This window comes from Protopterus annectens, chromosome 4.part1 (assembly GCF_019279795.1).
Source record: "Protopterus annectens isolate FY-2018-M chromosome 4.part1, PAN1.0, whole genome shotgun sequence".
In the NCBI taxonomy this organism is placed as follows: Eukaryota; Metazoa; Chordata; order Ceratodontiformes; family Protopteridae; genus Protopterus; species Protopterus annectens.
The window spans coordinates 845,394,488-845,421,520 of NC_056734.1; positions in this window are offsets into that span (position 1 = coordinate 845,394,488).

Genomic DNA, 27,033 nt, shown 5'->3' on the forward strand with positions numbered 1-27,033 from the left:
ATTGATGTAAAGGGCAATAGATGAATCATGGCATCCAAGTGTAAGTCAACACCAAAGGCCCCACAATAGCAGTGCCTGCTGTAAAACCAATAATTAAGATAAACCACAGCTAGAATTGCACAAACACACCCAATTACACCAGCATCATCCATTGCACAATAGTATAAGATGTGAAAGCCCCCCACACACACTTGCGTATTCCCAGACACTCTGCACCATTGGTGTATTCAGATGGGGAACTTTTAATATATACATGTTAGGGGCCACCATAGCTTTGATTCACCAGCATGTGTTGGAGACTGACGGTGGTGTAGAGGATGATGCTGACAACCATCTCAGGCAACTGAGGAGGAGAAGACCCAGGGTAACCTACCAGGGGATACATGATCTGGAGATAGTAGAGTGTTACAGGGTGGACAGGGACATCATACAGCAACTTGTTGAGCTGTGCCAGCCACACCTCAGAGCCAGAAGTAAAAGGGGGGAACCCATCCCGGTGGACACAAAGGTATGTGTAAGCTTGAGAATACTAGCCACAAGTACCTTCCAAAGGCCAACTGGGGATATCATGGGGATCTCACAGGCATCAGCATCCAGGGTACTCCACCAGTTCCTGAATGCCATGTTACCACATGCCAATGAGCACATATACTTCCCCCGAATGCAGTAGGAGTTGGTCAGCAATATGCGTCTCTTTCACCATCTGGCAGACTACCTGGAGGTACTGGGTGCAATAGACTGCATGCACATACACATCAAGTCACCACCCGGTGAGCAGGGTAGGTGCTACATAAACCGCAAGGGATACCCCTCCATCAACTGCCAGGTCATGTGCAATGCCCAGGGCATTATCATGGATATGTGTGCTAGCAGCCCTGGAAGCTATCATGACTCACACATCTGGCATGCCTCACAGCTGTATCAGGTATTTGCCAGGGGGACATCCCATATGGCCACCTGGTGGGGGATGCTGGCTATGCACTGAAACCGTGGATGATGACTCTCATCAGAAATGCACACACAGCCATGCAAGAATGCCATAATGAGGCACACACAGAAACCAGAATCATCATAGAGCATGGTTTGGGATGCTGAAATCATGGTTCTGTTGCTTGGACATATCTGGTGGAGCCTTGCAGTACTCTCCAGGCACGTGGGCCCACATCTTCATAGTATGTGCCATGCTAGGCAATATGATCCTGCAGAAACAGCTGCAGCAGGGACAGAATGGTGAAGGCCCTCACAGTCCACCACCATTGTCAAGGGACCCACAGGCACAGAGGGACTCAGACCACAAACACCCTGTGCTAGCCCCAGTAGGCAGACAGAGACGTGCCCAGTATGCCCATGCCTTGGCAAAGTGGGAACGTTTAGCACACACACTGACAGTGTAGGCACTCATGGACTGACACCCTTCTCCACCTGCACACACAGCAAACATGGATGGCACACACACACGACCACCTGTAAATTGTCATGTATAGGTGGTCTACTGTGTGCATCCTACATAGGTAGCCCTCAACTATTGTACACACAACTGCCATTAGCACAAGGTAAGTCAATACATGAACAGTAAATTAAGCTATCAGCATGTGTCCATACTGTATGTAGAGGTTCATAGATACATAGGTAGGTACATGCCCAACTGCTGAGGCCACTCATAAGCATAGGCAAAAAGTGTCTGCTGTTGCCACCCCATCGATTAACTAACTGTCCCTCTGTGGAGCAGAGCCAATTGCAGGATCCCTGGGGTGTATCCACTGTTCTCCAGCCACGGGGTTTTGTATAATGTAATCAGGGATGTAGTTCCAAACAATGGGGAGTATCCCTGACAGGAATCTTCTCAGATGTTTACATGTTACATAGTATACCTTAAACACAGCTTTCATATATAGGTAGTTTTCCACAGAATAATAAACATGTGGAACACACAACCGCTGAAATGTGCTTTAATCACCCTTGCACTACCAGTGCCTGCTCTGAGAGGTAAAATATCACTGCCAGGATTAGAACACGCAACCATGTACACAATCTTCACAATGACATACCACTAAGCTACCTGAGATGTACCAATGGCAGTCGTGTATACTGACAGGATAAAACACAAAAGGTAGGAATGTGCTGAAATAGGACAAACCGGCACGTACCCACTGAAAGGTGTATGTTTTATATATATACATATATATATATATATATATATATATATATATATATATATATATATATATATATATATATATATATATATATATATATATATATATATATATATATATATATATATATATATATATATATATATATATATATATATATATATATATATATATATATATATATATATATATATATATATATATATATATATATATATATATATATATATATATATATATATATATATATATATATATATATATATATATATATATATATATATATATATATATATATATATATATATATATATATATATATATATATATATATATATATATATATATATATATATATATATATATATATATATATATATATATATATATATATATATATATATATATATATATATATATATATATATATATATATATATATATATATATATATATTTATATATATATAAATTGTAAAAAAAGGAAGACTGGTAAAAAGACAAACAAAACGGAACTGGAAGCAATGAGAATAGACCCAAAATAATAATCACCGTTTAATGTAAGCGCTTTCGGCTTAGTCCTTACTAAGCCTTCTTCAGACAAACAGTGGATACAGCAATATTAGCAACTTAAATACATTCATTAGTTAATTGGTAAATCCTAATTAAAAGGGAAATGCTCACTAGCTAAAATTTTAAATATAAAAATCTAAATGTAGCTTTCAAAACAATCAAGAAACCTCACTACTCTAGCAAAATTGAATACATAAACATGTTCTGTTTATGGAAAGGGGACCCTGCTGATATCCCTGGTTTTATAGAATCAATTTCAAATTCTACTTCCTTTCTAGAATTTACTTATGAGACAGGACTTGATTCTATCAATTTCTTGGATGTCTCACTGTTTAAAGATAAAGTAGAACATTGTTATAAGAGCAGAATATTTAGGAAACCCACATACTCGAATAGTTTTTTGCATTTTTCTAGTTGTCATCCAATCCATCAGAAACGGGCAGTCATTAAAGGACAAATGGTTAGGGCAGCCCGCATGACCTCTGACAATTTTGATTTTGAATGTGAATGCGACTTATTGCAGAGAATGTTTATTAATAGGGGTTACCCAGAATATCTCATTAGAGCTATCAGAACTGAAGTCGAACAGAAACGATTGTTAGGACACTTTTTACCATTGTTAAAAGTAAGCCTAGGATCCCATTTAGGTCCTGCAACATCTCAGACTGACATGTTCGATGAGAGCGTGAATGACGTTGTTATTAATAATGCATCATATCATGTAAGTTTTTTACTCACTTACTCATTAGATCATAAATATTTAAAAGATATATTGTATAAAAATTGGTTGATTATTAGAAACAACGAACATTTATTGGATGCTTTAGGACATAAACCAAAGATCACATACAAGAGGGGCCCAAATTTGATAAACATCCTTGAAAAAAAGCATAACATCTGTATTTCACATTCAAATATTAGAGGGATGTTTAAATGTGGTTGTTGCCAGCAATGCAAATTTATACTTACTGGTCAGACTTGTTCTATCAATGAAAAGAAGTATTTCCTTAATTCTAAATATAATTGTGATAGTAAGATGGTTGTATATGCAGCTTTATGCCAACAATGTAATAGATTCTATATAGGAAAAACAGAGAGAAAATTTAGGCAGAGGGTGTATGAACACATTTATGCTATTAATAAATGTGATCTTAATAACGCTTTAGCTAAGCACGTCTCTCAGCATCCATCTCACTCATTTAAATTTATTATTCTCCAACAAAGAATTTTGAATATCAGAGGGGGTCCTTGGCAACTGATGTTAGAATTAGACAAACTCAAATGGCAAATTTCGACGAATGCACAGTCATATCCTGGCTTAAATGAAACTTTGTCAATTAAATGTATGTTGAAATTATTGTCATTAAATAGATAGATGAGATAATATCGACCCATATGGGTGCTTAGGTTTTTTCACATACATTTTTAACAATATTTGGATATATATATATATATATATATATATATATATATATATATATATATATATATATATTTATATTTTTATATTAATGTTCATATATACATTAAAATGTTCATATAGTATAAATATGTATGAACATTCATTTACTGTATAACATCCAAATATTTTATATGTTCAAGCCTTGTTAGAGGTGTATTTATGTATTTATATATATGATTTTAAGGCATCAGGCTTAGTATTTACATGTTATAGGAACATATGCATTTATTGACATTTGCTCTTATTTTATAAGGATTTATCATTTAATGTACCCATGATCTTAAAGATATAAATCTGTGGAATTAATATACAAGTTTATGTATTCAATTTTGCTAGAGTAGTGAGGTTCCTTGTTTGTTTTGAAAGCTACATTTAGATTCTTATATTTAAAATTTTAGCTAGTGAGCATGTCCCTTTTAATTAGGATTTACCAATTAACTAATGAATGTATTTAAGTTGCTAATATTGCTGTATCCACTGTTTGTCTGAAGAAGGCTTAGTAAGGACTAAGCCGAAAGCGCTTACATTAAACGGTGATTATTATTTTGGGTCTATTCTCATTGCTTCCAGTTCCGTTTTGTTTGTCTTTATATATATATATATATATATATATATATATATATATATATATAGATATATACATCATCATGTATAGAGAGAGTGAGAGAGAGAGATATGTCGATATATGGGGATATACATATATATATAAGTAGATATATAGATAGGTTAACAACATCTACATAACCATGGAGGTACATATAAATGGGATACCTACCACATACTGACTGCTTTACATACCAACGCGCATAATCCTGAGGCTTAAGGTCTGAAAGAACACAGTACCGAAACACCAGATGTGCGAAGTGTAAAAATCACAATGTTAAGGGACAGTTAGTCAGTACTTCTGGTGTTGCAGTTCAGGTAGGTTACTGTGTGTAAGTGTGTTTCTGAGGGCTGTAGTGTGTGTAAGTGTGTGTTCTGAGTGTGGTGTGTGTTCTTGGGGGACTGTAATGTGTGGGTGTGGGTAGCTTTGTGCATCTGTTTGCGCGATCTAGGAGGTAGAATATTAAAGTAGGGGGGGTGTGGGGGGGTCCAGACACCTACATGGGGGGTGTAGGGGGGCTTGCCCACCTGCTCATACGTAGTGTAGGATGGTTTGTTTGGATGTGGTTGGTAGCAGTGTTTCTGTATGTGCGTGTGTGTGTTCCATGTTCGTGTTACTTTTGCGAGTTACTCTCGCTGTCGGTAATGTGGGGTATGGGAGTCTGGGCCCGATACTGTGTGCATCGGAACTGTGTGGTTTCAGGATTCCGTAGGTATCCCATATACAGTGGTTGAAGTGTTCATATATGTGTATAACATGGATCATAGCAATCACACATTCCGCCACGACCAACCTTTATGAACAAAGGATATGGAGAGTATATGCCTGTACACTATTACAAATATGTGCTATGGACATGAGACAATGATAGTGTTACCACCTTTCCCACTTTGCGAGGGACAGTCCCTCTTTGGGCAGTTGTGTTCTGACCAAATATATTAAACATGGCAAATGTCTTGGGATTGTAGGACATAATTATGTCCCATATGTAATGTAATAGTTGCATACAATAGTTTTTTCTGTATCTAAAATACCTACATGTTACAAGAAACAGGATAAGCAGCTAAACTGCCACAAGAATAAGCTTATATTTAGACAAGAAAGGAAAGTTCTATCCCTTGTACTGACCGTGGGTTTGTGTCGGTCTGTAAATTCTGATGTGTGTCCCGAAAATGTCCCACTATGGCCTTATGAAAAGGTGGCAACCCTAGCCAAAGAGGGTCAGTCATGAACACAACTACAATGACTGCAAATACCTTTGACAGAAATACACAGCTTTTATGTAGCAACACTTTATTACATTCTGATGTATGTCCAAAAGTATTCAAGGACTAATATCGCCTGCATGCTATACAGGAACCACATAACAGTGCCTTAATGAATCAGCCTGCAATTACCATAGTATTTGTCCACTAAAGGATAGGTGTTCAAATAGGGAAGGGACCCTCACGCACATATCGATTATGTATAAAAGCAGTTCCTGCATACCTACATCTGCTATGTACACCCACCATCACCCCCTTACCCAAACAAATTACAATACAAACTGTAATAACATCACAAATCATTCACTCACTGTACGACATCTGCAGAAGACTTAGCATACCTTGTCAGAGACACACTAACATGGCCCTATGTGAAATAGTTGCTGTTATACAATGCAACAGCTGCTGATGTTACAGGGTTTGTTTGCACTAATCCCGTTTTAGAGGGTTGTGTGTACACCGGGATGTGTTACCAATTACTGAGTAACAGCACAGTATGCTACACTTGTACACCAAATCAAGGATGTCTGGTGAGCACACTGTAAACCACATAACATTTCATGCATAGCCATACAGCCTTGAGCTGCCCAAACATCCTTGCCAGACTTAAACATCTGCAGAAGTATCAGGTACAAACAGACCCTGCATAAGTAGCAATGTTCTGAAATATAACAGCTGTATTCACATATAGAACAAAATTGTCTAGCCATTACACACAATCCACGGGAGTCATGAAGCTAATATATCTCTGTCTGTCTCCATATAGCTGTTGAAATGCATCACAAACAACACATCCGGGCCATCTTCCTCGAAAGTAAGGCAAATGGACAACACCCAAAAGGAGTACTCAGTTATACACCATTGGTTGCCATGGTGTCGGCTAATGGAGTAGCTGCACAGCTGATGTGCATCTAATTAACTACTTTGGAACACCAATTGGTGGTCAGGATACCACATTACCGATATTTAACTAGAAAAGGATGGCTTATCACACATTCAAACCATCCGTATATACCAGCAGAACATTGCAAAGAAGATTGAAACACAAACTGAAAAGGATTGAGTCAACAATTAACGACACCTCGGGTTACTAGTAAGGTATGTAGAACAGTCAGTATATCTGTGTATTTAGTACCTTTTCTGTAGTATTTAAAGTGCACGCAATCCATATAGTGGAAACAGTTATCTTGTAGTGATGTATTGTTGAGCATAGTAATGCTTGTAGTATTTGTGTGTACTGCTGTAGGTCACAAGGCAAACACCGCATACACCACAAGGGATGCTATATAAGCACTTTGAACACAAATATTCCACACCAGTCACTGTCAGTGGCAGGGCTGGTCCAACAAGTATGTGCTATAACAGGGGATAGTATATGTTGATCTATTGTAACAGTAGCCATATGTATGGGTGTATTACTGAGAATAACATGTCGAAGGTTGGCGCACTGTGCAATTATGATTTGCATTGTGAGATATTGTGCCAATAACTGTGTAATGTACAGTATTGTAGGCAGATATGTATTACATGTTACATAGCATTACTGTTATTCTAGGCAAACATTAGTTATGTCTATTAGCATTTACAATACACAATAACAGGATACATAAGACTTTTACTCACCCAGCAATTCATCATCATGATAGCAAAATAAAATGGAAAAGCTAGTTAACTATCCATGCACATAAGACATGTAATAAGTGCAAAGGTAGGTACTAGGCTGTCTTACCAAGAGTATTTATAAGCCTAGCTAGAGTGTGTTGGCTTTCACCACCCCCATAGGTCAGTTCCCTGTGCCTCTGAATGGCAGAGCCATTAGTTCCCTGTACCTCTGTCCAGCAGAGCCACTGCAGTGATCCCCGGGGTACATGTCTGTCTCCCATCCACATGTCAAGGTTTCCCTTGAAGAGTGCTAGTGAGGGGCCCTGCCTGATGTACATTGGAATTATGTTCCAAAGCATGGGGAGTGTCTGGGGCAGGAATCTATCCATCCAGCATGTCCTAGTCATCGTTGTGGTTAGGTGTATATCCCTAGAGCATGTGTCTCTCAGGGGTCTCTGTTTAGGTGCAGCATATCCAGCATTACTGGGTTGGACATGGGCCTTGTATGTCAAGCAAAGATCACCTATGAGTATGCGGTATGCAACCGAGTACAGCTGGAGTTTCTTAGGTTGGGCTGCATAGGTCATCTGTTTGAGGTCAGTAATCCTTTTTGTGTGGTACTGTTGTGGTCTTCCAAGCTGTTGCAGTTGTCTTGTAAGGTATATCCCAAATGGGGTGTTGTATCCTTTAATGGGTCTAATAAGACATGAGTAGAGAGGCACAATGGCCTCCTTTGATCTGGATGCGAACCCATTAGAGATTAGGGGGGCCATGTAGAAGGATATTCTAACCACCTTGTCATTATGGGTATTGAAGGAGAGACTGCTATCTACTGTGGTTCCCAAATCCCTTATTACCTTTTCTGTACGTAGAGGGCTAGCACCTATGTGGTTGTCCATGGGTAATTAGTTATATCCAAAGGGGATGACTATGCACTTTTAGGCATTCAGCTTGAGGCCATGATATTGACACCAGGTATCTGTCTCATTACGACCCTTCCAGAGGCTGTGTATAAGAGCTGGGGAAACAATTATGTCCTCTAGTTTGCAGTTGTCTGCAAACCTTTTCAGCCAAAGCCCTCCTGTGCTTGTCTGTATGTCAGAGAATTATATACCAAACATGAGGGGTCCTAGGACTGAGCCTTGCGGGACGCCACTTGTAACTGGTATACAGTCTGTCCTAGGGTATGCATCTCCCACTGTGTGGGTTCTGTCCATGAGCCACTTTGCAAACCATCACATGACGTAGGGGTTAATGTTCAGGCGGATGCATATAAGACATGTAATAAGTACAAAGGTAGGTACTAGGCTGTCTTACCAAGGGAAAGCACCGGTCACTCATGTTGGTAATGCCTAGGTCTAGGATATTGTTGCCCCTGTTACCAGAATGAGGAATGGTGTTGAAAGCCTTTGAGAGATCTAAGTAGGCTGTGTGGACCTCCTTACTCTCATCTAATGCCTTGGTAACTGTCTGTAAGAAGTCCACCAGGTTTAGGAGGCATGGTCTGCCCTTAACAAAGCCAAATTGGGAAGGGTCAAAAGTTTGGAGCTACCCAATGTCTTTGTGACTGAGATCCATGATGTGCTCCCTAGCCTTGCAGACCAAGCTAGTCAGGCCTATAGGGCAATAGGTCCCATGGTCCATTGTGGCACCACCTTTGTGGAGTGGGATAACTGTTGCTGTGCATCATTCAGGGAGCACTAAGCCCGATGCGAGGCTATTATTGAACATGGTGCATAGGTGTGGAGCCAGTACATTCTGAAGTTCATGTAAAACGCAGCCTGGGATGTTGTCTGGTCCCATGGATGCTGTGATATTGGCTTAAGAGTGTGCAGCTTTGAGAGGGAGGGGGAAATGTAGCACTGAACCTATCTGCCAGGATGTTGGCAATATCAGTTGGTTGTGTAATGTTTGTGCCTTTGTGCTGTAACTCAGAGCAGATCTGGGTGTTGACATCGAGATATGTGACATAGCTATAGAATGCTTTGTGGTTGTTGTTGGAATTACTGGCGGTTTTGTTTTCATAGGTAGCTTTGGAGGATCTTATAAGGGATCTCACCTTCTTGCTGAGGCTGACCAGGGAGCTCCTCCATGCATGGGATTGTACTCTTGTTTGCAACAGTATCTTCCTCCTATAGTACATTTTATTTATGGCAGGGGACCACCAGATTGGTTTCCTTAATTAGGAGTATAGTGTCTTGGTTCTGTTTGAGATAGCACAATCCATGCACTCGTGTAAGTGCTTATAGAGTGCATTTGTGTAGGATTCAGCAGTTGTAACAGTATTGTCCATCTGTATGGGTGTCATGACATTCATCACGTCTGTCTTAAGAAGCATGAAGTTGGCTTTGTAGACATATTACACTTTGGTTCCCTTAATGGGGGTGAGGCTAGGATGTGCATATCAATGGTGTTCAGCTCATGGTCAGATCGGAGCAACAAGGAGTTGACTTCACGTGTGGAGCACCGGTCACTCATGTTGGTAATGCCTAGGTCTAGGATATTGTTGCCCCTGGTGGGTGTGTGGATATGTTGATCCAGGGCATTGGTGTTTATGAATTCCAGAAAGCGTTGAGCTGATGAGTTGGTACACGAGTAGTTTTCTCAGTTAATGGTGGGGTAGATTCAGTGAGACTATGTGATGAGTGTGGTGTGCTGTGAATGTTTACCTTTTCCACATGACTGTCAGGGTCAGACTTGGTTGGAGAGAGCTTTACCTCCAGTTTGGCTAGATAAGTGCATCTCTCACAGGTTATAGTGTTGGGTGGTAGGCGGAGAGGCTTGTCTGTGTACATGAAGCAATGTGTACATTGCTTCAAGATTTCCAGATTCATCAGATAGACAGGAGAGAACACTGGCAGTTGACTCTTGGACATGCCTGAATATAGAACTACTTTCCCCTAGATTAAGTGAGGAAAGTGAGTACAAGAGCTATTTTACTCTAAGCAAGTGAGAAAAGTATGTACAAAACCTGTTTACCTCTAGGTAATGAGGAAGATTGAGTGCTATAGTAATTAGTAGCTTACTTAGTGCTTACAAGTTCTGAACAAGTGCTGAGCATGAATGAGCAATCCAGATAGGGTCTTGGATAACATAAACACACTGACCCACCAAACAGGTACACAATCACATATCCATGTACACCACAGGGCCCCTGTACCCACATCTATGCAGGTACAAGCTGCACTCAGGCTGCATGGGACCTGTCCACATCACAGGTTGTATCATACACATATGGCAAAACAAGATGCTCTCCACGTACACATGATGTAAAACATAGCTCCATGTCAGGCTGTGTACACATTGAATGGTGCACACAAATGGGTATCACAACCCACAAAGGGGGAGACACCAATGATAATGGGAAGTACTGCACTACTACCCTGCTGAGTCTGGTCTGGAAGGCCATGAACCTTGATCAAATAATTGATGTCAGCAGTAAAGATGTAGATGACAGTAAGATTGATTTCACACTGCATATCATAACCTTGCCAGGTCATAGGACATCATCACCCATACTGTGTACCACCTACACTCGGTATACTAGATGTACATTCCTATGTCACGGGAGTGTTTTGCAACGGGACTGCTGGCAGAACCAACACTACAGAAGGTGTCTGAATAATGCATGTTCATCACACCAGTGGCAGCTACAGTAAGTCAGGGTTAATGAATTGTATCCCCCCTCATTGTAGTCCATACCTCACAAACAAACAGAAGGCATCTGCCTATTGAAGTATGCAAATGACTATGACCCAGGAGCAATAGCTGACTCAGGAGTGTTGTGGACAACATACAGAAGGGGCTTTGTGGGTGAGGTGTATGTGACATATGGCCACAATCTGACAGCTACATATTGCATTGTCACCCCTATGTTAATAACCCTGTACCCATGAACTAACACCTAGGCAGCGGTCAACATAATGGACACTTGTGTGTAAGGGATGCAGCTGGGCAGTTGTCTTTCCTGTGATAGCTATGTCATTACACCTGTCAGGTAGTCATATGTGGCAACCCTAATAATGACAGAATGCCATCCATGAATTTAGAGATCATTGTCCAGCCATACATAACACTCAAGTGACCCATATCAGATCATATATTTCCTTTAAGGGGTATTGGCCATGTGCAGATGGCCTACACCAGCCTTCCCATTCCCCATCTCCACTATGTAGCATGATGCATACCCTGAATAAATCCATGTACATCCCAGTGATGTTGGACATGCTACACGTACACATCCGGATCTCAAACACATACTTCATGGACATCCACCTTCCACATGTTGGACAGATCCTTGTCCCATACATTTTACATAGTCCTGCCATACTATACATTCCTGTCCATCAAATCTGCACATCACTCCCCTCTCAGACATGGTATGATGACCGCATGGTAAATGTATCATTAACCCTGTAGATCAGTAATGTGGCACTGCTCCATCTGCCCCCAGAGACCTGCCTGTCGGCTACTGCCAGGTAACCTTTCATCCTAGATTCATACATGGCCCATGGCATATAGCCTACAAGTTTACTTTGACTGTACATGCTATAGTTGATATCCATCCCTGCAAATACCATCTGGCTAGTCAGTGTCCCATGTGTATCACATGTGCAACACAGGTGATATATGGCAGGATGTTGAATTGCTGTACAGTGCCGTGTAGATGTATATGACAGAACACATACATGTAAAACCTTATGTCAGCAAGTCTTCAGGGTCACAGATCATGTCTGTTAAGGCAGTGTAAGTCTTTATATGTGACATATACACAGCATCAAGGTCGACTGCATTAATGTGGACACATCCAGCCATGCGCTGATAGGTAAGAACACGAGTATAAGCAAACAGACATGCCCACATCAAGACAGCATCCACATGGAATATAAACAATGTAATCAGGTGACACACACACACACACACATATATGGTGATAATATCCAATCCCCATTGAGTGTCACATGTGTGTGACACAAACATGTCAGTGTCATGTAGGTTTGCAAATACAACTATTTAAATGTAATAAATGTGATACACATGTATGTTCAGCTGTAGCTCTGTATGTCTCTGTGAGTTACTGTGACCTGTCTCCATCATTATGTCTTCCAGGTATGCCACGTGTAAGGCTACCCCCTTTTATCCGCCTGGAGGATGAGGCCCTCATCACATACCTACTTGACAATCATGATATCCTGTTCAGCCATGTGCCACAGGAAGCACAGCAGTGGGATGCCCTGTGGATGGAACTTCACAGGAGGGTTAATGATGTGGGTGGCCACAACTGCACATACCAGCAGGTGCGCAGACACTGTACAGACCTCATTAGATGGGCAAAACAGCGTGTGAATGCAATTGCCAGGGAACAAAGTGCAACAGGCGGTGGACCACCAACCCAGCCCCCACTCACATGTACCGAGAAGCTACTGGCCAACCTGGGGATACCTGCAGAACCACATCCACAAGCCTTAGCTGATATTGTGGAGGTGGGTGTCTCTTAACCACTGAGCCTGGAGTTGCCTGGTAAGTCCATATAGTATTGTATTCCATATAGTTGCATGTGTCACTGTACAATATGTAATGTAACATCATATGCAAGGCATGTATACACACATGCCACATATTATAGTATGCCACACTTTGTATGCACACATGTGCATACACCATAGTATAGTCTAATGTACTGGTGTATGTGTTAACATGCACATTGCACCCTGTAGCCATCATACAGGCGTGGATAATGCTTATACTGCTGTGTTACTTATATTTAGGTACCTCTGGCATTCTGCTGCGACAGCAGCCTGTTGCAGGTGAGACTGTTATTATTTATCAGGAATTGTAATGCACAGATCTATCTGCCATGTGGCCATTTACAACATGCACACATAATGTATGGTTCTGTCACAATACACAGGTCGGACCTGCAATGCATCACAATGCCTACCCATGTGCAACACTTGCAAACTATGTGAATCATCTCACCGACACGAATCCTCACAAACTGTCATTGCTCAGAACTACACATGTGGAGAATAAAAACAGTACTACACAGTTGGCTGGAGTATGGCCAGCCCACAGGATTCACTGGTGTGGATCATAGCCCTGCTATGAATAACAAACAATGTGATGTGCTATCTTGACATGTCCATGACATCTAGTGGCCTGGCTGCAACACTGCCTACCTAACCTGAAAACATATCCCACATACCACCCTTTGTCTGCATAACCCTGTCGTCAGTGGACCATATGACATCTATGGGTGTATGCCATATGGGACAACACAGACATGAGAAATAGATACCCATCACAATAATTTGGCCAACACATATACACACATGGCCATGCAGGATGGCCAGAGACATGGAGCAACACACACAGTAGACGTGATGTGCTTGTGTGTACACCCTGTCATACAATGGCTACACATGGTCCAACTATGGCCTTTGTGCAATGGTTATATTGTAGATGTGAAACACTAGACATTCTACAGGCCTGTGCACATCTTGTGTAGGCGTAACATCAATCCACCACATAAGATGTGTTGAACATCTTGAGGGTGTCACAAAATGACAGCAGTCACCTGTAGAGTATCCACATCAGCCCACAGATACAGTACATTCCCCTTGCTGGTGTCGGACATCAGTGTCATACTTGCTCCTCATGTATGTGCGTGTGGTACACAGATGTCATGTGGGACATGGTCTACCGACGTGTTCGCCATGTCTGGCCATAGTTGCCAGGCAGCAGCAATATGGTTGCAGATGTGCAGGGGTGTCATCCGTATACCCTTCAGTGACCTGTGTCACAACTTCCACATCATGGTTTAGTGTCTATACACCTCAGTGACGTGGGTCACATTCCACAGTATATATGTATTGTATCTGAATACAGTCATGGCTATGAACTGTGTCTGTAACTCACACTGTATAGCAATAGAGACATCTCATGATTCCCTGCAATGGCCATGCACATCAGCTAAATGTGCAGTATATCTGGAGGGCAGACAGACAACACTGCATTGGGACACCATTACCCCACTGTATAGTTGACAGGACACCATTGTGTTAAACATGTATGCATGTCATTGCACACATCAGCAGATCACATTTCATACTACATGTGATTGTCAAGGTCATATGCCACACATCAGGCAGGTGTACTGTTAACCTGTGCTGGTCTACATGGTGTAACACAGGGATGTACGCTAACTACTACTATGATTGTGTAATTTGCATGCCATCTGCTTTGACAAATGCATGCTGTTGTGTGCATCCCAGGGATGTATGATAACTACCACTATTATTGTCTGCACTGCATGCCATCTGCCGTATCACATGCATGTTGCATGCATTCTGTCATATCACGTGTGTGTGTGTGTGTGTGTGTGTGTGTGTGTGTGTGTGTGTGTGTGTGTGTGTGTGTGTGTGTGTATCTATTGTATAGATTGTAATATACAGTTCTTGTCTGCCCTCACAGGTGATGTAGGTGCTTTGCCCTCCTGCGGTGCATCTGATGTTAGTGCCCCCACAGATTCTAGCAGTGATGATGAACATATGATTGAGGCACAGGCAGAGTTGTCAGGGGCTGAAACTGTGCCATTGGTTGCCATTCCAGCTATATCCCCCTCATCCTCACACACAGATCCCATGCCTGCACATACCCCATCACCAGTGGCCATAGAGGAAGGACAGTTGGCGGGTGGTAGCTTGGAACAGGAAAGTGTGGTGGCTATGGAAGGTGTGCCTGCACAGTGTGGTGGCTATGGAAGGTGTGCCTGCACACCATGGTGTCAGCCAACTGACTGGTGGTGCCCCACGCAGGCACATTGCCAATGATGCTTGTAGGAGGACCTCTGGCCAACATGCTCCTGCAAGACACAGAGCAGCAGCTAGTGTCACCAGAAGCATGTTTCAGGCTGTAATGGAGGCACAGGCACATGCTGAATGATACAAAAGAGAAGATCAGAGGCTTCAGAGGGCTGCTGTCCATTTTTTAAACAACAACATCCAGGCAATGGTAAATGCTCAACAGCAGATTGCTGAAGTTTTGGATAGACAGTTGGGTGGCATGGTTGGAGCCCTTGACCGTGGCATGACAATCCATGAGTGTGAGCTGTCTGTGTTGGAACATCTGGTAGGAGTGAGGCATCGGGCATGTGAACGTAGGCCTGCTACATCACCTGTTTCAGGTCTACATGTACGAGTTACCTCACATGTCTGCTCCCATAGTGGTGGTAGCAGCAGCAGTGCATCTGGTGCTGTGTTGTCCACACCATGACACAGCAGGCCATGTGCACATGGCCCGGGATGGTCCCAACAGGGACATGGTTCCAGTGGACAAGTGACATCAGACAGTACCCAATCTGCACCTCTGCCTGGTAGTGCCCATGCAACCCCTGGCAGGCACAGGTCACATGTCTGTGGCCGGACACCTTGAACTGTAAAACCTCATCTGTACAGACTACAGCTGTCAATAATACCCCTGTGTAGGCCAGACATATGGCAGAACTGTGTGCATACATACACGCACACACTGGAAACATATGTAGGGCACCACAACACACACATGCATAACATCCACACATGCCCAATTAGAACAAAGGCCCTAACCCACACACATGATGTCATCCAATGGTACAGCCTAGGCCTCTGGCAAACATTATCATCCTATGCATATGATGATGCCTGTGCCGCATCCCTGATATCTACACTATCGGTGCAGGGACATGCTCATATGGTCTGATGCACAGGGTAAACAGACTAGGAAGATAAGTGTAGTTTGCAATTGTTGAATACTGTTGACAGGCAGCAGAAATACCATGTATTACAGGTGTACAATGCATTTTGTACTGTTAACAGTATGCGTCTTGTGTAACAACAGTAACTGCATGTTTGTCATGATGTTCTGCTATCCTCCTTCAGGTCTAATTGCACGTGCAGGTGGATGTCAGTGTTTGCAGTTAGTGTCCCATATGTCAATGTGAACTACTCACAGGTATGTATGAATATACCAGCATGCACCGTGTAGCTGCCACATACCAGTGAGAATGTCCCACATTCCAAACACGTCTACTGATCCAAGAGCATAATAGCTGTCTATTAAGCTACTGTGGCAAGGGTGACATCACAGGTATAGTTACATGGAGTGGAGAGGTAAGAGAAGGGTAGAGGCCAGGTGGAAGTGTGATGCCTCGTTGGGAATCAGTAATACATGTTCTCATGACAGGATGCCAATACACAACTGCACCCACACACTCAAATATTGACACACATGTATTCAGTGACACAGTAACACACCCACACACTCACGGATTCACCGACACAGTAACACACACTTGCACACAGTTGCTACTGGTGAGGTGAGGACCCCTGCCTATGTGCAAATCATCATTACAGTACTGTGCACCTACATGACGCGCCACAGAGAATACACATGTACAGGTAGTCAGTATGGCCTAAAATCGGGAACATCAACACGGATAGTAGAATGAATTGCCTGGAGGGGGGGGGTCTTATCAGTTCAGTATGGTAACATACATCCTCACCCCAGGGACCAGACAGCCCTACATATACACACACACACACACATGCACACACACATACACACACTGTGGCATTCAGTATTGAATACACCTATGTCACGCACATACAGATACCTCACATGTGTGAGATACACACCCCTGCCTAACTCCTGCTTTCTACATTGCAGTCTGTACAGATGTGTACACTAATTTACAGGAGAATGAGTAACAATTGAGATGTATTCCCCACCATATGTGACATATATGGACACACATGCAACCACACATGCCAATACTGTGAATCTCAGACCTGCCTAGCTCATGATATGTATGAAACACGTACAGCTGTATTGCATGTGTTACAAACTGTACTGACACCTCCTGTGGCAACAGTGCTGTTATATGCACACAGGATGTCTTAACTATTAACAGGTGTCAAGTGATTTACCTTCGCTGTCACCCTGACTGCTGTCTAAGTTGTGTGTTATGTCCTTCAATTAATGAAACCATTGCTTACCGGTTACACAGGTTATTGTAGGACCACTTGTGACACACCTGTGAGCTGTCCACAGCAAACATCTAGCTACAAAGATGCCCCATCACTTAGTTATGTCCACACATCTGTCCATACCTGAGGTACATCTTTCCATACATTCAGCATATCACCATATACAGTTGGTAATGTTGAGGCTGCATTGCAACTGCATGATGTACTAGGATACACATCACCTGCATACATCAACGACTGCACACGCATGTTATCTGAATGCACAACACTACATGTACAGGTGTGTAGGTCCTACAATCCTGTCATTTGAGCATGTTTGTAGGCATTGCAATTGGTGGACATGTGTAATGACATACATGACACACGGACTGTTGTATGATATGATGGGTGTAATGGGTGAACGGTACAGAGGGAATGCTACCTCTGTCAACATTAATATCACACCTTATGTACTGTTAGCATTCAGCAGCCATGGACCTACATTCCATGTGCATGTGTGTAATGGCTGTAGCCACTTGTTTGCACAAAGGCCAACAACAGCTATGCTACTTACATGTATGTTGTTTGTGTGTGTGTGTGTGTGTGTGTGTGTGTGTGTGTGTGTGTGTGTGTGTGTGTGTGTGGCATGTACATTCCCAGGGCAGGTACATGTATGTCATATCCATACATGAGGGTGTGTACTGGTGTACAGCAATAGTCATCTGCTAATGGTGGAACGCACCGAGAGCCCCTGGTATGTGTACAGCTGACCTGGTTACAGACAGTGGTATCATTGCATTACATAACACATGATGCAACTGTGTCAGTACATGGGTACTTTCTACAGTTGATGTAGAGCTTGGTACAGTCCACAGATCAAGGGTCACATGGTGGTGTACTCTTGTATGTCCTACAACATGTATGGATGCGTGTTGATGGTCCGAGGGCATGGTGGCGTCTGAGGTTTACATCCTAGAATGCAGCATGGGATAATGTGTCCTGCACATGACTCATCTGTGATGCCTTTCATTGGGGTACCAGTCAGTACATGTCAGTGGCCTTTATGTATGTGGGGACACCACCTGGAGTGGTCTGTGCCTGTGTTATGGCCCACATGTCTGGTTCTGAGGTATATGGTGGTAGTGATAGGTTCTGAGGTATATGGTGGTAGTGCTATTGTGCACTACAGAGCCATCAGCCAGGTGTTCCTCACTGCACAGATGTCAGTACTCTTCATTGTTGGATCTACAGTGATCAGCTGTGATTATGGACGCTACACATCTAGCAGTGGTTAGCATAAGAAAATGATGCTGTAGGTGTCAGGGAGCTATCCTGTGTTTAGGACATTTGCCTTGGAATGGCACTGTGTGGGCGGATGCGACTTGGGTATTATCCCCACTCCCTTGAATCATGGATGCATGTGATATGTGTCAAAGGTCTGTCTACTGTCAGCCATGTCATCCCAGAATGACAGCAGATGTTGTGTAAAAGACCGGTGTCAAATATATGTAGAGCAGCATTCCTGCTAACAATGACAACTACTAACACCAGAGCCCATTACAATGTGTTCTTTACATCTACCTGTAATAGCATGGCCACTGTGGCCTTCCGTGTTTAGAATCAGAGTCAGCCCTGTGCTACTAAGTGTATGAGCATGCCCAGTATATCCTTGTGTAGATGGACACATAGTGCATTCTAAACAGCTCTGTGCTAAGTGTATGAGCATGCCCAGTGACACCTTGTATCGGTTATGTGCCTCTGTGTATGGGCATGGCCATTGTAACCTTTATAGTGGTAGCAGTCGTCCATGGATTCCTACTTTAAACACACAGGTTCACAGGTATGTACATCTTAACTGCCAGCATCCCTGTTGATGTCCGCATTCCTAGAAGGTCAAAATGACAGCCTTGAAATGTGTAGTCTGTGTGGTGCAACTCGTAAGTATGTAGTATTGTAATAGTAATCTGTAAATAGGCAGGTATTCCGTTCCCACCACTGGCATGTGTATGTCTGTCCCTGTTTCCCAGAGGACTGTAAATTGCTTTTAGACTGCTCACACTCCATGCAATTCTATGTTTCTTATACCCACCTCTGGCAAGGCTGATGATGTCACCCTTCTACGAATACACCTCTGGGAGTGCTGTGTCCCAGGAATCTCGGTAGCGTGTGCTGTAACTGTGTAATGCTATAGTGTAATAAAGTAGTTAGGGTGGTGTTCTAGTCCCACACTTCTGTGTGTGTGTCCCTGTTTGCCTGAGGACTGAGTAATGCTTTAAGACTGCTCACGCTCCATACATTTCTTATACCCACCTTTGGCAAGGCTGATGATGTCACCCATCTACATATACACCTCTGCAAATGCTATATCTCAATAATCTCGGTAGCACATTCTGTAACTGCGTAATGCTGTAGTTTAATAAAGTAGTTAGGTCGGCGTTCTAGTTCCACACTTGCTGTGTGTGTGTGGGTTTCCCCGTTTGCCTGAGGACTGAGTAATGCTTTTAGACTGCTCACACTCCATACATTTCTTATACCCACCTTTGGCAAGGCTGATGGTGTCACCCATCTACAAATACATCTCTAGGAGTGCTGTGCTCCAGTAATCTCAGTAGCATGTTCTGTAACTGTGTAGTGTTGTAGTGTAATAAAGTAGTTTGGTCGGTGTTCTAGTCCCACACTTGCCATGTGTGTGTGTGTCCTCATTTGTCTGAGGACTTAGTAATGCTTTTAGACTGCTCACACTCCATACATTTCTTATACCCACCTTTGGCAAGACTGATGATGTCACCCATCTACAAATATGACTTTGGGAATGCTGTGCCCCAGTAATCTCAGTAGTGCACTCTGTAACTGTGTAATGCTGTAGTGTAATAAAGTAGTTAGGTCGTGGTCTAATCCCACACTTGCCGTGTGCATGTGTGTCCCCATCTGCCTGAGGACTGTGCAATGCTTTTAGACTGCTCACACTCCATACATTTCACCTTTTGCATGGCTGATGATGTCACCCACCTACAAATACACCTCTGGAAATGCTGTATCCCAGTAATCTCAATAGCACATTCTGTAACTGCGTAATGCTGCAGTGTAATAAAGTAGTTAGGTCGGTGTTCTAATCCCGCACTTGCCATATGTGTGTGTGTGGCCATCTGCCTGAGGACTGAGTAATGCTTTTAGACTGCTTACATTTCTTATACCTACCTTATGCAAGCCTGATGATGTCACCCACCTACAAATAAACCTCTGGGAGTGCTGTGTCCCAGTAATCTCTGTAGCGTGTTCTATAACTGCGTAATGCTGTAGTGTAGTAAAGTAATTAGGTCGGTGTTCTAATCCCAGACATGCCAAGTGTGTGTGTCTGCCTGCGTGAGACAAGTGCATTGCTTTGTAGTATTTGCCATAGCACATGCCCTAAATGTGTATTGCTGCAGTGTGATACAGTAGGGGTTTGTATACAGGACATGGCAAGTGTGTGTTTGTCTGTCAGAGCCTGTGTAGAGGTGGCTATGATTGTCTTACCATTGGACATGTTTGGGAGCGGGTTTTGTAGTTTTCCTATATGGTATCTGTCTTATGACACATTGGCCTCCTCACGAGGAGTACTGCTGTCAGTCATCCATGGGACTGTGTTGGCAAGCCATACACATACATCTAGCAAAAGGCCTGGTGAACTAAGTATGCAGCCCTACTAGTACCCGGTATATGTCCCGCAGCCATGTGCCATGCACAAACAAACTTGCCTAGGATATCCTGCTATGTTGCTAGTACCATGCACAATGAGGACAGATAGTAGGCATGGTGTGAATGCAGTGGCCTGCAGAGGACATGGCACCCTGTACAGTGGTACAATAGGCACATATATGCAGACATTGTGTGTTCACTATGTTCCACACTGAATGCCTGCAACATATGTGGTGTCATCAAATGTGATCCACAAAGGCCAGACAATACTGTACACATGTGCCCTGTACGGACCCATGCCACTGACACCACGGAATACCTGTATCATACTATCCATGCAGGTGCAGGGCGGACCTGTTCACTATAAGCAGGTTTCTTCACACCCTGCCAATATTGGCATATCAGGGTATAACAGGCTGTGTACACAACATGTGTCTGCCAAACCAGGTAGACCTGTAGATGTCACTGCACAGTATTGTGGGGCATGCACATCCCAGGCAATGTCCATGTGAAGGACTATTAAACACAGACATGGCATGCATTGCAAAGCTATGGCTTACACACTGGTAACCAGGATGTCAGGCCAGATAATGCAGTACCCATCTGTGTGGGATATTGCAGACACTACACCCCTGCACTGCACACCATTGTCGGGTGATGCAATGCCAAGAATTACCCCTCACCCAGCCTTGTATAGCCATCTTGCACAGCCAACCACTACACACCCATGAAGCAATGCATACCTGCATGCCAGTACTGGCACCCTGTGTCTGTGTGTGGGTTGTGATGCTCCCAACCACAGTCACTCCCAGTATAACCCTCGTTGGCATGCCAACAGATGTCCAGCACATTCACATGCCCTAGCCCATAGAACCTCCAGATATTCCCTTTGGTGCATGTGGCCCTGCGCATTACTGCAGTGTGGCAAACTAAGTAGTTATGTTGTGTATTTGTGGCCCTGGCAAAGGTGTCAATGTGTGTCCATTAGAGAGTGTGGTTGTGGTGACAATGGCATCCATTCACATGGACAACCATGTGTGCCACACCTAATGTATGTCGATTTTATCTGTTGCAGATGTCACTCACCTACACACATATGTTCTTACAGCACAGCAACATGTCACCTTTGTGGCACATGTAACGTCATGCACATGTAATAGTAATGAGTCATCAGGGATTTGACCCATGTACTGTTCAGCATGTGGCAGATGGTGCTTATGATTAAATCTCCAAGCCTTTCCCTGGTGTACTTTGCCTGTCCCACCTACACACTCTCTGGTGGATGTGAAGGTGTACACCTGCACAGCAGCAACATGTGTATTGTTAGTGAAGGACATGGTCAGGTGATGGCCTCTGCACCTATTGCAGTCCTCCTCTAGCTGATTGCATGTGGTACAGCTGTGATGGTGTTCCCATAGCCATCCGCATGATAAACACAGTACACTATCTAGGGAAGCATGTTGTTATCTGGCCATGACAGTCGCTGGGAGTGGTACCTGGATGTGGTGTTCTGACACGGCATCACAGATGATATCTGGATGTACCTCAATCATTTTCCACAGTGAAGACAGGAGGGTAATGTGCCACACATGACTACAGAATGTAAGTGTAGCTATACTGCATTGAGACTTCTGCCTGTTTAACATGTGTGTGGTAATGGCTATTCTGCATGTTATAATACAGACAAGTCAGTACTCTGTTCATGAGGGACCCCTATCTGTAGGGCCATCTGTGAACTGGTCAGTGTGTGCAACCATTTGTTTCCTGTGATACACACTGAACACACATCTGTGCACAGCAGAAGCATGGTGTGAAGATTGCAGACAGTACATGCTGATAGGGATGTGTTACTGCCATTACATCCCTGACTGTACATGTGTCACATGAGACAGTGGTATGATAGACACTGTGTAGGCTTACCAGTGACAAGCCAATAATGGGCAACTGTTCATGCATGTGTTGTGCTCCCTCAGCAAATGTATACCATCTGTTATGTTGGGTTGCTGGTGATATCTATGCATACTGTCATAGGTAATCCTGTATGCTGTTGTCTATCACTAAGCCATATGTGGGTTTAAAATGCAGCATCATAGGCTGAGGAGGTTGGGAGTTCCCGGCAGAACCTCCTGTCCCACTTCAGCTGACCATGGCATCAGGCACTAGCACATCTGGGGCCCAGCCATAGACATCAACCTCTGTTGGCTCTGCACCACCTTCTGGTGGTACCACCACTGAGGATGGAGCATGTTCCCCCTGGGAGCAGGACCAGACATGTACATATCTGCTGTTGTGCGGTCCTGGACGTGTTGCGTTGGTGGCTCCTTAAGGGGTTATGAAGCCAGATACGCCAGTTCAAGGGTGGAGTGTCACATTTACAGGATGATGCTGCCCCTCCTGGACAGCCCCCAGCACCGCCTCCTTTGCAGCTGTGTAGGTGCAGTGGCAGTTGCCCAAGGCTGGGGACCTCCGTCCCACTGTTCCCATGGGCTTTTGAATGCCAAAGACCCATCCCCATCCAGGGTGCATCCCCCCACGTGTCATATACCAACTTTGTATGCTGTCTTTTCTGTAATCCTACCTATCCTCCTCGGCCATACCTTCACTCTTTCCCCAACATCTGACCCTCATCTATGGGCACATAAGGCCAATCGGCTCCTAGGACAACATCTACCCTATATATAGCTGTCCATTACACACACGTGCCCACTGGACACATGAAACCCTTGTAATATGCATCACAACATACTCCTGTTATCCTCACCCCTGTCCCTCAGGCGCATGATCCTGGTATGCACATCACTCCTACATGGTCCAGGTACACGTGATGAGGACGACCCCATTGTACACACAACACTACCGGTCCCTCTATGGTTAACCCATTTACCTTTATCATGATGATGATGTTGCACACAGCACCTTGCAAGATTACTATTCACACATAATGACTGGACAGGTACTGTTGTGTTAATGTACATTACATACACAGAGTGATGTATACGGCCAATGTACAACTATTGTGTGTATGACTGACACATGTCTGTCTGAGGGAGTCTTGTGATCACATAGAGCAACACCACTACATAATACAGGCATCGCTGGTGTTTCCCATTTCATTCATTTGTAATGCTTTGTTGCCACATGGTATGTTCCTGATACATCTCTATATATGTATGTGCCTATATGCTGGACATAAACACTCCCATATACATCTACATGATGGGATACATCTGTATACTGTTGAATGACTGTGCTGTATGATATGTTTGTGGTACTGTCCTTTGTCTGTATATCTGCCATGGCGTATTGGTAATACACATTAGCTGTGCATGCAGGGTCCTGGTTCCGACCCTTGCAAAGGACATTTATTTGGTTGCAGGGCAGAACAAGCACACTGGATACGGAGGGAGTAAGGCACATTAAAGCAGTTAGGAGTGGGTGTGCGTGGGTTTGCATGGTGTTACAGCCTCTTACACTCGGTTAGCCTCTACATTGCTTTACCAGTGCAATACTCACATACTGGTAGCTAAACACGCTTACACCTGCTTGCTCCCACACTTGCAAATGCACTGACATTGGTGCTTGCATCTGTCACTCACACCCCTGGGTGGGAGCGAGGACCACAATATTACCTTGTGATGCCTATTACATCGGACTACATGACTACAGTATCGGGATTGGCTGCCTATTAGGCGACGGCATGGTGTTCGACTGTACAGAATCAGTGGCCTGTCTGGTGAATTAATCATATGTGTGTTCCTCATACAATCTGCTCCCACCTTGTGATGCCTATCACACCGGACTACATGACTACAGTATTGGGAATCGCTGCCCATTAGGCGATGGCATGGTGTTCGACTGTACAGAATCAGCGGCCTGTACAGTGAAGTAATCATATTTGTGTGTTCCTCATACAATCTGCTCCCATCTGACTGATACATGGGAACCAAGACTCTTCAATACAGACAAGTAGTTGGGTTGTGGGAACCACATCCATCAGCCAAGTCATGCTACCGCATGCCTATTATAGGTTTGCCACCTTTTCAATTGGCCAAGGTGGGACTTTAGGGTTGCCACCTGTCCCACTTTGCAAGGGAGACTGCGAAAATAATCAAGACATAGCAAATGTCTTGATTACAAGACATTATTATATTCTACGTTTCCTTAATAGTTGCATAAAACAGTTATTTTATATATGAAACTTCTATATGTTATGTGAAGTAGCATAAGCAATTCAAATGTAACTAGATTAAGCTTTTATTTGTGCAGATAAGTATAATCCTGTACTATGCATGGCTGTAGGTATGTTTTGTCCTGGAAAGTCTACATTTCTACAGAACATGTCCCACTTTGGCCATTTGGAAAGGTGCCAACCCTATAGGACCTGTATGTAGAGATGTCAGACTTTGCAGGGCAATACATATCCACAGCCAGTAGAAAGGGGAGTACTTCACTATTTTGCCTAAATAAAATGTTATTCTTGTAGCATTATAGTTGCTTATAGTGTTACTTATAACATTTAGGTGTTTCAGGTACAAAATAATTGTTTTATGCAACTACTACAGACAATATAGGAAATCTTTGCCCTAAATCACAGGACATTTGCCATAATTACATTTATTTTGAAGGACACAACTGCCCAAAGGGGAGTGTCCCTCACAAAGGTGGACAGGTGGTAACCCCAACCCTATTATTTTATCAACTTTCTAAGGTAGTCGGCAGAACATGTGCTTTCTCTCACTAGCAGACCTCTCATACGAATGGGGAAGAATGAACACTGAATCAGGGACACTGCATAACAACCTCAGGGAGACATTTAAAAGGTTGGTGCTATTAACCTGACACATTGACGGACCCAGAACACATATCTATTCATACACATTGTCTGAGGTACATGCTGTTTAGGACTCTTACATATTGTCATTATTCATTACGTGCATTCTGCCACCTTTCCTCCTAATATCACTAGTTCTAGGAGGATTTAGTTGGGACTGTGTTAGATTCTGATTCATTATCATGGACGTCCCTGGTAATCGGGGACAGTTAAATGATATGGTCCCTATGTGTTCCCCCAATGGTTTATGGACTGCCCAGTAGATGTGCTCTTAAGGTTTGGGAGGTATGGGCGTCTGCTATACCCACATCGGAATATTACTTACGCCCACGGGGTGGTCCTAATATGTGTCTGCCAGCCAACACCTGCATGCCTAGGCCCATAATCGCATACCCATAGTTCCTCTACCTGCCACTACTCTACAGCACTCATCATTACTGTGGGCGCAGGTGGGCACAGGTGGGCACAGGTGGGATATGAACACACCCCTACACACTGCCCACTCTCCCCGTGTCGGGACCCATGTTGTACATTGTGTCAACCCGTGTGTTATCAGGCTTGCACAACCTACAGTTCCATGTACAGCAACATCCTGGTCGCAGTAGTCTTTACTCGCATTGCCTGGAAGAACAGAATTTTTGGTGTCCCACAAGGGACGTCACTGTCCATGTTTAAAGTGTAGACCTTGTAGATCTCTCCCACTGGTAGTTTCCTGCAGGCGGTCTGGGAAACAGTGTTGCATTTACCTTTATTGTATGTCTGTATGTCTCACCAGCCTAGCTGGGGGGATGGGAGGTAGACGTTTGTTGATTGGACCTCCCACCAACATATGCCTGGTCTGAACATATGTTACCCATAA